The 12,600-nt window shown below is 37.0% G+C and overlaps 1 long non-coding RNA gene across 1 annotated transcript in view; it reads left to right on the top strand.

Annotated features, from left to right (window-relative positions):
- Positions 1–12,600, top strand: part of LOC119544861 — a 31,751-nt gene that overhangs the window by 994 nt on the left and 18,157 nt on the right. Inside the window, exon 2 of the long non-coding RNA XR_005218942.1 lies at positions 749–814. This is a non-coding gene — a long non-coding RNA (uncharacterized LOC119544861). The remainder of the gene's footprint in view (positions 1–748; positions 815–12,600) is intronic.

The raw sequence follows: 12,600 nt of genomic DNA on the forward strand, positions 1-12,600 counted from the left end.
AGAAAAGCTACTTTTTTTTTTTTTTTACAATTTTTTACCATAAAACATTTGTTTAGCAAATATGAATTGTGCTCCAGTATTAGGCAATCAACTACATGAAGGGAGCATAGACTGTGACTTTCCATTATAAACAATCAGAATCTGGGAAATTTTCTTATGGGCTAATGCAGGAAATGTCTTGAAAAATTTAAAGGTATAACATTAAGTGGAACAATTCAAAATATGAAAATTTATATACACAGTTATATGAAAATGTTATATAATAATAAACTTGGAAACATTTTAGAGTTAGTCTTATTAAAACAAAGCCAATTGCTTGAAATGGCTTCAGGAACTGATCATATTTCTGATCCATGTGATATAAAGCAAAATAATTCAAATATTTGGTAGGAAAGATGTAGGTCAAGACATTGTGTTCAAGCTACTGCGTGGATAGTTAAATCCTTTGGTTTTCTTTACAATTTATACTGATTTATAAAAATACAAAGTAAGCTTTGATTCCTAACAATATGAAAATTCAACATAAGTTTTAAAAAAGCTATCATTGAAGAAAATAATACAATTTTTTTTTTTAATTTGGGAGGATAATTTTCTCTCTTTAGATTATTTGGCTCAAGTAGAGGTACAGACTTCCTGCTCTCAAAATTTGTTAAATATGGAATGATCAACTTTGCACAATTCAGGGAATTGACTTGTAATTAAATGTCAGGGTTTTGATATCATGGACTCTTAATGTTGAATTCCCCAGAAACAGACCCTGAGATGAAGATTCACGTATAAAGGATTTACGAGGAAGTGCTCCTGGGAAGAGAAGGTAAGGAAGTGGAGGAAACAAGACAAGGAAGGACTAAGAAGTAAAGCAAGGGTGAAATTTCAAGTGAATTCTCAGCCTCAGATTGGATCCATAAGGAGCTCTGCAACATAGATTACATCTCAGATTTGTCCCACTTTGAGGCAAAGGAGCTAGGCTGTCAGACGCCCATATAAGTCAGTAGTTGGTTATGGGATTTCTGAGGAATATAACCCCCCAGGCACTTCAGGTTCTCTGAACTCTTGGGCAGAAAGGGCTCCAGTAGCTCAAGGTCAGTCCCCTGAGAGGGACTCCAGGGGGATCTGTTTGGAACACCAAGAATGCTCACTACTCATGGCTGTCACTAATCTGCCATAAATCTGCATTCAGATTGAGAAATATGATTCTCTGTGTTTTGCTGGGCCAAAGGGTCTGTAATAAGGGTCAAACTGTGAAGCAGAGTTTGCAAGTCCAAGGATGCATTTAGGCCTTGGGCATTTTCAAAGAACGGTGACTTTAATCTCCAATGGGGGGTGGTGGTGGGAACTCCTTAGGTGAATGTGGTCAGGAGTAGAAAGAAGAGGACCATACAAGGTCTTTAAATTTTGAAGCCTAAAGAAGGGGAGGAGATGAAAAATAGTTAAGGGAACCCCAGAACATATTGATCATGGGAGGATGCTTAGCTTAGTAAGTCATTGCCCAGAGTCTATAGGAAAGCCAGTTAGAAAATTCTCAGCTCACCTAGGGAGCCACGAGGAGAGCATTTCTATTTGAGCACAGATAACTTAACTTGGGCTCCAGGCTGGAAGGAAGCCTGGCCCTCTAGCTTTTTAGGAGCCTAAGAAACCAATGACAGTAAAGCTCAGAGGAGGCCTGGGATGATGGTGGGCCTAACAAGAAAGGACAATGACCCCAGGTCAAGGCCAAAGGAGGGGCTGGCTGCCTCCAAGGGAATTAAAACTGAAGTTGGCCAAGAACAGTCTGTTTAAGGCTTTAAACCTGTGCCAAGTTTATTGAGGAATGTGTGACTATGTACTTGCAAATTACCTCAACACTATATAATTTGTATTCTGAATTTTTCTCACACTGTAATAAAGATTTATAGGGTCCTTTTCCAATTTTGCAGTCAGATTCTGTGATACTATATGAGTTGTGCATGTTAATATACCTAGGATGCTGTGTTGCTGGGGACAGCACCAGGGTGGGGTATTGCTGGGAGGAGAACTTGGAAAAAAGAAGAAGACAGTGATCCTCCCTGTGTGGTCTTGGAAGGAGCTATTCTGCCATTCTGATTACCCAGAAACTGATCCAAGGCAAGTATAAGAGGAAAACTGTTGAGGAGAGACTTACGTCCATGCCTTGCCTTTGGTTACCCCATTTGGATACTGTGTGACTTTTAGTCATATTTGCATTTTGGTCAACTATATTTACCAAAAAAAAAAAAAAAATCACAGCCATTGTTAACAAGTCTTTAACATGGTTAGATGATGTGGTGGTTTGGAGCTGTATGTACCCCATAAAAATATGTTCTAAAACTTAATCCATCCCTGTGAGTGTGAACTCATTGAAAGCAGGACTTTTGATGAGGTTACTTCAGTTAAGGTATGGCCCAAGATGGGTTTTAGTCCTATTACTGAAGTCCTTTATAAGCAGAATGAAACTCAGAAAGAAAGCCACAGTAAGCAAAGAGCTGAAGACCAACAGAACCCAGAAGAGAAGAGAGAGACCTGGAGAGGCCACTATGCATTGCCATGTGACAGAGGAGCCAAGGACCAAGGATCACTGTAGCCAGCCCCCAAATGCCAGTCTTCGGGAAGAAAGCATTTCCCCGATAACACCTTGATTTTGACTTTTTCCCAGCCTCAAAACCATGAGCTGATGGGTTCCTGTTGTTTAAACTTGCCCATTGCATGGTATTTGCTTGAGCAGCCTAGGAAACTAATACAGCAAATCTGAATTCCAAAGGGCAAGCTTATTAGCTTGTTTTGTCTAAATTCTAGCTAACTCCAGTTTAGAAGGCTAAGAAAGGAGAATATCTGATGATGGCAATTTCACTTCCATTTCCTTTTTGCACCCAAGAAAATAAGTATTATTTGAGTTCCAGGAGCTGTCTCCATCCTCATACTATTCTTTGATATTTGTTTAAGGAGAACATTTCTTTCACAATGGCCAGAAGATTATGAGCTCACACAATTTTTTAATGCTCCAAAAAACAGTTCCTAAAAAGATCAGACTGTGCAATTCCTTCCCTCTAGGCCTGGAAGATTATTTGATTAGACTCACTCCTTCTTCCCTCACCAAATGGTGACATTTTAATTCCATCATTCCTTTTTCATTTATTAGTTGGAATACTTTAATAAAAGAAAAATGTTCTCCCATCAATTCTTTGGTTACTCAGTAGTACAGTTTGTAAAGAAAAGACTACAAAAATGCTAGATTTTCCCCTTGTTTGCAAGTTTTCAAATAATACATTGGTTCCCTAAAATCCTCCAAAGATGACCAATGATTTTTTTTTTTTAATATATGCAGGATGTGTTTTAAACCATTGCCATTATTATCCTGACTGATGCACATACTGTCCTATTTTTTGGGCAATGAAAGCCAACTCCTTTGAGTTGACCTCCCTCTTCTTTTGATAATTCTGATGATGCCTAGTTTTCTGTCATAAAATGCTACCCCCATCTTATCTTGTACATTTTCTGTCCCAGTCCTGGCATAGGCTTTTTCTCCAAGAGACCTGGTTCTTTTTAGTGGGAAAAGATATTTAGAGACCACAGCCTTGGCATTGCTATGCTCAATGTATTACTGCATTGGTCAATGCTTTTGACCTTCGCAGTAGACAGAAGTAGGACATATGTCATCACTTTTTTTTTTAAGATAAAGTACTTTTTGAATTCATATAGATAATGCCAATTTAATTTCAGGACCACAGGGATATTATACAATTTTATTATTATTATACCTGTGTCTCCTTTATTCACATGTCCAAAATCCTGATTTTTAAGAACACCAGCATAAGTATTCCTTTGCCTTAAACCACAATACCAACACACCAACTTCAGAATAACAGTGCCTGTACCACCGAGAGTACCATCAGTAAGAATATATAAAACAGCGCCTCTTTGATGGTTAATATTTTTAAATGATAATATATAGAGTTAAGGTGTGGCAAAATGGACCTTCAAGTATACTTGTGAAGTTTTAAATTAGTATAACCTTCCTAGATTTCAATTTTGCAACAATAAAAAAGGAGTATATTAATTGGCATTCTTCAGGGGAACAGAGCATATACATATATAATGAGATTATGAAAATATTTTAGGGTTTATTTTAGGAATTGGCTCACACAACTGTGGGGATTAGCAAACCTGAATTTTGAAGGGCAGGCCACAAGTTGGGAATGCCGATGAAAGTTTTGATGAATCCACCAGGAGAATCTGGCTGGCTGAAGCAGAGATAGAAATTCTTTTTGATGCTGAAACCTTCAGTTCTACGTTTAAGGCCTTCAACTGATTGGATGAAACTTCTCTCATTGTCGAAAGCAGTCTCCTTTGTTGATTGTAGATGTAGTCAGACATTAACCGACTGGCTAATGATTTCATTGCACAGAACATACAGTAACAATCAGGCCAGTGCCTACTTGACTGGACAATTAGCCACCATAACCTAGTTAAGCTGACATATGAACTTAACTCTAACAAGGAGATTTGAAATTTTTTATAGTCTTTAATTCAGTAATTCTATTTCTAGTAATTTATCTTAAGGATATAGTTAGATATGGTACAAAGATTTACATGCCAGAATGTTCATTGGTGTCATCAATAACAAAAATGAGAAATACCCTAACAATGAGCATGGGTGAATGGTTATGGTACATGTGAAAAGTGGACTGTTAGGCAGCTGTTAAAAATCATATCAAACTTCTGGTAATTATAGTGGTTATAGTAATACAGTATTGTGAATGTAGTTAACAACACTGAATTATATATCTGAATGGGGTTAAAAGGGGAAATTTTAGGTGGTATGTATGTTGCTAGTATGAAAATAAAAAAAAACAACCACCATAAGACTGTACAATATGGTGAATACTAATGTAAACTATGGCCTATAGTTAATAGTACCATTACAACTATATAGTACAAGTAATATATACAATTGTATAATAATATAATTAATACATAGTTAATAGCACATTTATAATTGTATATAGTACAATTATAATTTTAACTATGGCCTATAGTTAATAGTACAATTATAACTATAATAATATAATAAATAGTACAATTGTAACAAAGATTTTACAGTAAAGCAAAATGTTAAAAATGGAGGTGGGTATATGGAACGCTGTATTTCTTCATGAACTTTCTGTAAACCTACAAATTCTCTAATAAAAAAGAAGTAAAAAAAATCCTTTCTCCACCAAATTTTTCATGACAAGGGGGAAATGCTCATAATATGATGCAAACAATTGGACACAAAACTTTATATAGCATTATCCCAATTTTTGAGAAAATTGTATAGAAAAAAACCTGGAAAGTTATAAACCAAAATATTAACAACATGGAGATTTTTATTTTCACTTTATACCAAGTGATTCCATTTTTATTTATAATGCATACTTTATAATAAAAATACTTAAAACGAGACAAGAGTGGATTGTAAATAATTTAAAATTAGAAGATAATTTGTCTAAAGTATTATCTAATCTTAAATTGAAGAATGATTTTTATAATAACCACTGAAAAATCTTAAATGAAAAACAGTATATTTGGCTATATAAAATGAAAAACTCATTAAGTAAAGTAATCATTTATTAAAATTCAAAGGTAAATACTAATTCCTTTTTTTAAGTTACTATAGATGTACACAAAGGGGTGTTATCATTAATTCATGAAGAAAAGAGAGAAAATCCCATTGGGAGAAAGTAAGTAAATGAAATATAGCATATAGCAGTCATTCAAATGATCAATAAAGATAGATAGCAAAAGCTCTTAACAGAAACCTAGTAGGTAATGATTTCTCTATTTTATAGATTAGGAAGTAAGCATCAAAAAGGTTAAATCACTTGCTGTTAAGGATTGATATTTTGAAGCCGTAACCTCTAGTGCCTCAGAATGTAACCTTATTTGGAATAGGGTCATTCTGGAAAGTATTAGGCAAGGTGAGGCCATATGGAGTAGGATGGGTCCTTTATCCAGGATGACGGGCTCAGACCCAGGGAGAAGGCCATGTGATGATGCAGGCGAGATTGAAGTGCTGCAGCTACAGTCAAGGAACCCCAGGGACTGCAGGCAAACCTCTGCAGAAGGTAGGAAGAGGCAAGGAAGAATTCCACCACTTCTCCCAGGTTTCAGAGGGAGCATGGCCATGCCAACACTTTTATTTCTGACCTCTAGCCTCCAGAACCATGTGACAATAAAATTCTGTTATTTTAAATCTCCAAGTTAGTGGTAATTTGTCAGAGCAGTCTTAGAGAACGAAGACTTGCTTACATGGGTAATGACCTTATAGAGACTCACCTTATAACTTTGGTCTCAGACCACATGCCCTGCTCTGTGTCACCCTGACAATGAGGAAACCCAGGCAGCCCTCACAACCCAGGCACCTAAATACTATGTCTAGTCCATATCAAATAAAAATAAAAAATAAATCCAGATTTGGTAAAGACAGACTTTATACACAAAGATTATTGCAAGGGGGAAAGGAGCTATTTAAAGAGAGGGCATAGGACTATCACAATAGGGAGAATGCTTGGACCATGAAATCATCAAGCATCTCAAGAATTATGCAAAAAGAATTTTTCTTTGATAAAGGGAAAGAGCAGGATGTAGGGAAGTGGGATGAAAAGTTGGTGTGATCGGGTAGTAGATCTGAGAATATTTTATGCCGAGGTAGCCTATTTTTCTGGGGGGCACCCTTAAAGTTCAGGGGCCTGGAGGAAAGAGAGAAGGCTAATCCAAGTTTGGTTAACAAGCATTTGGTTCCAGCTGATCAGTGGGGACAAGCAGTTCAGCAAATCATTTATGAGGCAAAGAATGGGAACTTGGAGAGTCTGTGTCTGACCTTGTGACAGGTAGCAAAGGGCATCCTGAGTCCTAAATTATATGGGGAAGAGGTGGTTCTTTGCATTAAGCCCTTTCCCTGAACAAAAAGTATGGTGGGCATTTGTTAAACTTCGCTGTTTTCCAGAAACACAGGGCTTGGGTAAAGCTAAACTTGTCAAGGTCCCCCTTATATTCAAGATTCTTGAGGTTACAATGAGGAATATTTTCCCTTCCCTGAATATTTAAATTCAATTGTACAGTTCAGTTATTTCTTGGTTCCAAATAGAGCATACTTTGTTTGCTAAGATTTTAATGTTAATAAAGTAATTAAATAGTGCTCATCATTTTTTTTAATTCATTTTATTGAGATATATTCACATACCATGCAGTCATACAAAACAAAATGTACATTCAGTTGTTCACAGTGCCATTACATAGTTGTGCATTCATCACCAAAATTAATCCCTGACACCTTCATTACCACACACACAAAAATAACAAGAATAAAAATTAAAGTGAAAAAGAGCAATTAAAGTAAAAAAGAACACTGGGTGCCTTTGTTTGTTTGTTTGTTTTCCTTCCCGCATTTTTCTACTCATCCATCCATGAACTAGACAAAGGGGAATGTGGTCCACAGTGCTCATCATTATTGAAGTAAAATGTATTTTAAGCTGTTTTTCAGCCTGATCGGAATGTCTTGTGACAGTGTTCACCAATCACTTACTCTATAAGCAATATTAACACTTTCATATATGTTCCATGACTTTCAAATATTTATTAAGTTGTTTTCTTTATGCATTCAAACACAAATACTATGTTCACTGCAGTGATACATTCTTCCACATAACCCCCACTGTTCGATGACAGATGCGACCATAAATTCAAAGCACTTTCCCATGCTAAAACCTTTCTAATTTACTTGTTCATTAGGGTTTTTGAAATGTGAACTAGATATCTACAGGATGTCTTTTTTTCTTAGTTTTTATTTTATTTACTATAGAAAAGGCTCACTTTTTACTGAGAATACATATATGCATCAAATCTATACAATTTTAGTTTTACACAGCCTAAATACAAATACTCCATTTAATTTTTTAGGTTGTAGAAAACAAGACATTTACTGAACTAGAAAATCATTCAAATAGGTTAATTTTCATCCAAAGATTGGGTTTAATTGTTTATGTATTCTTATTTATAATTTAGAGTAAAAATGATTTTAAGTTATTTTAACCACTTATGTTTAGCATATATCTTACACACTTGCATAAGATACTTTTAATAATTCCAATCTTATGATATGAGTTTTATTTTGACTTTAAAAATTTATTTCCTTTTTTACATAGTTGCTTAAACTGTTAAATATACCAACAGACTGAAGAGAAAGATAGAATAAAGGCAGATATTTTTCCAGATACCAAAGGAGATAATTTGTTTCATTAAAGGCTATTTCCAAAATTTGGGAAGTAAGTAATTAAATTTGACTTTACAAGACACAAGAGCAAATTAATGATACAAATGGATTTGGGCGTCTGGTTCCAAATAAGTAGGTTTTTATTTACAAGTCTTTGTTTTCTCCCAACTTTAAAAGGTTCTTTTAAAGGCGCATCTGTGCAGCTTCAGAATATCTAAGAATGATCCTAGATTTAGACAGGGACAAGGAAGAAACAATAAAAGAGAAAGATAAAAGGAACTGGGAAACTAGGGCAATAGTGGGGAAGCAGCAAAAGAAGACAGAATGCAAAGAAAGAGCTGTACCTGTTTGGGGGTGCTAGAGTCCCAACAATCGCCTCCCAGTGTGAATCCTGCTCACATGGCTCCAGTTTAGATAACAACCAAATAGAAAGTCTTCTGATGACAATTAAATAAATAGGTTCATAATCTGCTTTGTCTTCAGTATCACAAAATATTGATGTCTACAAATATAGACAGAGCCCCAGAGTTAAAGCTTACATGAGATGGAAGTTAACATAAACAGCTGAACAATAGCCAAATATTCTAGGCTGAGGCAAAAAGTAAACTTCAGATTTGGATCCATGCACTGGGGGAGGAAAAAAGAAATAAAACACCTTGAATAGTCTCTCATGATCCCCATATTTCTAAGCAGAATAAAGGTAATCAACTTCCTAATTTCCATTTGCTGTTTCTAGGTCATTGGTATTCTACATTTATTTGAGCTTCCTACTCTCTGTGAATGTCATGCCCTTAGCTTCTTTCCCACATCAATTCCATTTATCACTCTGGATAATTTCCACATTTATGTGGATGACAAATCCATTACCTTTCCTGAACGTCTTCTATCCAATGATCTTCATCTTCCCTCCTCTGCAGTCACCCAGTTCTTGGTCAGATCTGGTGTTCAACATGCTGTTAAAATAGTAAAATACTTGTTTCTGGTTGCTGAACACTTACTGCCCAGAGGCTTCCCCCCATCTGCCCATGTTTTTCATCCCCCTTCTACTCCCTTGGGGTCCTTCCACATTTCTCCACAGTCCAAAAACTAAAGGCTTGATACCTGGTCCTGTGTAGAGGAACACAAAGACCCTATTCTAGCACCCGGGGCAGCAGTGAACAGAATGTCTTTTAAAAAGGTTTTCTTCATTTGCAGCATGTTTCTACCATAGTTGAAAAACAAAAAACAAACTTGCTAATATGACTTCGAAAAAAAGGGGTAGACTTCTGTGTTTTAATTTTGGGCACTGATGGAGAAAATTGTTTTTGACAGCATGACTACAGGTAAAATAAACAGAAATAGACTTAAATGCTATAGCCAAGATTCCATGATTTACAGCCCTTTTACCTCCCCAAATCCCTGGAAGCTTATCACACATTCTCATAACTAACAGAGGTCCACTGTGCTAGTGATTTGCAAAATGGGTGTGGCATAATAGACTCTCCATAGGGCGGTTTCTTGTTTAAATTCCCTAGCTTATTCGGATGAATCAAGGGATCAGACCCCCTTTACACCAATGCTTCTCCAACTTGAATTGCCCATGAATCACCTGGGGCTCTTGTTGAAATGTAGATTTCATTCAGTAGGTTTGAGATGAGGCCTGGGAGTCTGCATTTCCAACCAGTTCTGAGGTGACTTTGATGCTGCTGCTTTATAGCCCACGTTTTGTGGGACAAAGTCCTTGTGGTTCGTAAGACTCACTGATAGCTGCTGTACCTCTGTGAACCCAATCATGGATTTGAGGCATTTGTCTATATCTTTCTGAGATTAGATATTCGTTCTACTTTTAGGGAATTTCCTCCAATAAAGATAGGCAATTGCAGAATTTAGGGGTCTATTTGCCACAATTATTAAATAACTTGTTTGGTGCTGCCTGCAAATATTTCTACTTTTCTCAAGTAGAAAAACAGGAAGGATGACAAGAAGGAAGATGGTGAGAGCTCATCTTCCATGAGCAGCAGCAGTGTCAGCAACAATTCCTGAACACAGCTCAGTGGTGCAATAAGTGAAGTTGTTGAAGTGTCTCTCCAATTCCCTGAAAGCTCCTATCCTTCCTCGGAGCCTAAACCCTAGAAATCTGGAGCTCTGTGGTGCTGCTCCGTATCTGCTTGATTGACTCCAGATTGTCCTCCATTCCCTTTCTTAATCTCCATTCAAAATCAGCTATCGTGGCTCAATCCATAATTTTTTATAACACTTTATGCAAGGTAGTCTAAGCACTGAGAAGGAATAAGCCACCACTTCTCTTAAGCTATTTAACATCTACTTAGAACAAAATAGAAAGACATGCACAAATAAGTAAAGGAGTTCCATACCAGCTCTGTAGTTTAGTTCCGTGGAAGACACAAAGCAGTACCTGGAAGCTCAAGGTTAAAGGAGACCCTAAAGATCATCAAATTCAATACCTAACCAGCACATGAATTGCCTCTACCACATTGTGGGCAAGTGTTTGTCCAACTTCTGTTTAAATTGTTCCAGGTACCAAGGGTTCACTAAATTCCAGAGTTGGTCAGCTCTATTTGTCAGAAAGTTCTTCTTTATACTCTATTGTTCTTTCTACTAATTGACAGATATATACCCATAGGATTGCAGAGAAGACAGGTTATTATTTGTTGTATAAGGCTGGGGAACCTTTTTAGAGGAGGAGGCTTTTGGGCAGAACCTTAAATTCTGCTGGAATTTAGGGAGGTGGAGAGAAGTGGGAAAGGAACCATTCTCTTCCTCTTAGAGTCACATTTTCTAACTGTTTATCTGGCCCCTATAATTTATGGCCATGTGTTAAGGGATATCTTCTTAAATACTAATGAACAATCAATAATAAATATGTTAAACACCATAGTATCTAACAGATGATATTTGAGAAAATGAGTAGAGAGGATTTTCAGATTCTCCTTTGCTCATAAAGTAGATGATTTTCTACCAGTTACAGCTGGGCCTGCTCTAATCCAATTCTGAAAGGCCAGACTTATCCAGAGGGCAAAGGAAGTAGGCAGATGTACAGCTGTTATTTGGAGAACAGTACAGTGTTAGGGTGAAAAATTATAATGGCTGAAGATAAGCTATTAGGGGTTTGTGAAAGCACAGCTGAAAGCCATGTGACTTCACTGTGCTGGGGAACCACAGTGGGGGCTGATGAATTTCCTAACACCAAACTGGATGGGGTAGCTCCTATTTAAAGCCATGAACCAAGTTTGAAATTATGCAAAAGCAAAAATATTCCAGGATTCTCTTTTCATGGAGAGTAAAATCACTAAGAAGGCTATTCTGAATCTAAATAACAAGTACTTATATGTAAGGGAATGAACAAATATGGGTGTATTGACAGCTTCCCTCAGAATTCTTAGGAAAGCATGCATTTGTTATGGGAAAAATACAATGATAAAGTGTGGGGTAGATGGGGCTGCTTCTGGAGGACTGGAGGTGCTAGAACCTTCCTGAGGAAGTCAGGGGGAAATATTTGTTACTCTAGAGATGGAAATGAGATGGAAAGTGAGAGGAGTAGAAGAGGAGCTTGGAAGTAGCACCTGGAGGCTGGGTGAAAGCCATGTCACAGGGATATGATCCCTCCCTGTAACCACCCTAATCTTTAAAAGATGCAACAACAACAACAAATTTACACAATGCATGATTTGAGTGATTTATAAAATGGAAAATTGATAAAGTGATTGTGTTTGGATTCTAGAGTATTGCAGAGTTTTGCAAATACAGAGCAAAAGAACACTGGTATATGGCAGCATAGGAAAGCATGAGAAAGGAAGCTAGTAAAATTTGCGGAAATTATGGCAATGACTTTGGATTGTGGAATGGGATTTAAGATCAAGTTTAACCAGTTCACTTGGAGCAACAGGTCCTCAGCTAACATCTAGTTATTTACACATATAAAATTATTTGTTCCTGGAAAATTTTTCACATGAAGCTAATATTTTTAATTACTTATTTTCTCTTTTAAAATGTTTACTTTGAAAGATCAGATTGTCTTTAAAAATAGGAAATTTCTTCCAGTGTGCAATCAAGTAGCCCCTTTTACAAAATCCTAGGGCTGAGACTTCTGGGAAGATGGTGGATTAGGAGAGGCAGAGCAAAATTCTCCTCCATGAAAAAGACAAGATAAAGGGCAGAAAGTGCTCCAGAACATTAGTTCCAGGGTGCCACAGTCTGGGCAGGGACTTCTACACCACACAGGGGGATCTGGCTGGAGAGGCAAAGAGACTGTGTTTGTAAGGACTGGTGAGTATGTTCAGCCCAGACCTTCACCAGGGACAGGTGGTGGAGCCAGCTGTCTAGCATGGGAGGGAGTAGATTTCAATGCCCTGTGC

This window comes from Choloepus didactylus, chromosome 9 (genome assembly GCF_015220235.1).
Source record: "Choloepus didactylus isolate mChoDid1 chromosome 9, mChoDid1.pri, whole genome shotgun sequence".
Classification (NCBI taxonomy): Eukaryota; Metazoa; Chordata; class Mammalia; order Pilosa; family Megalonychidae; genus Choloepus; species Choloepus didactylus.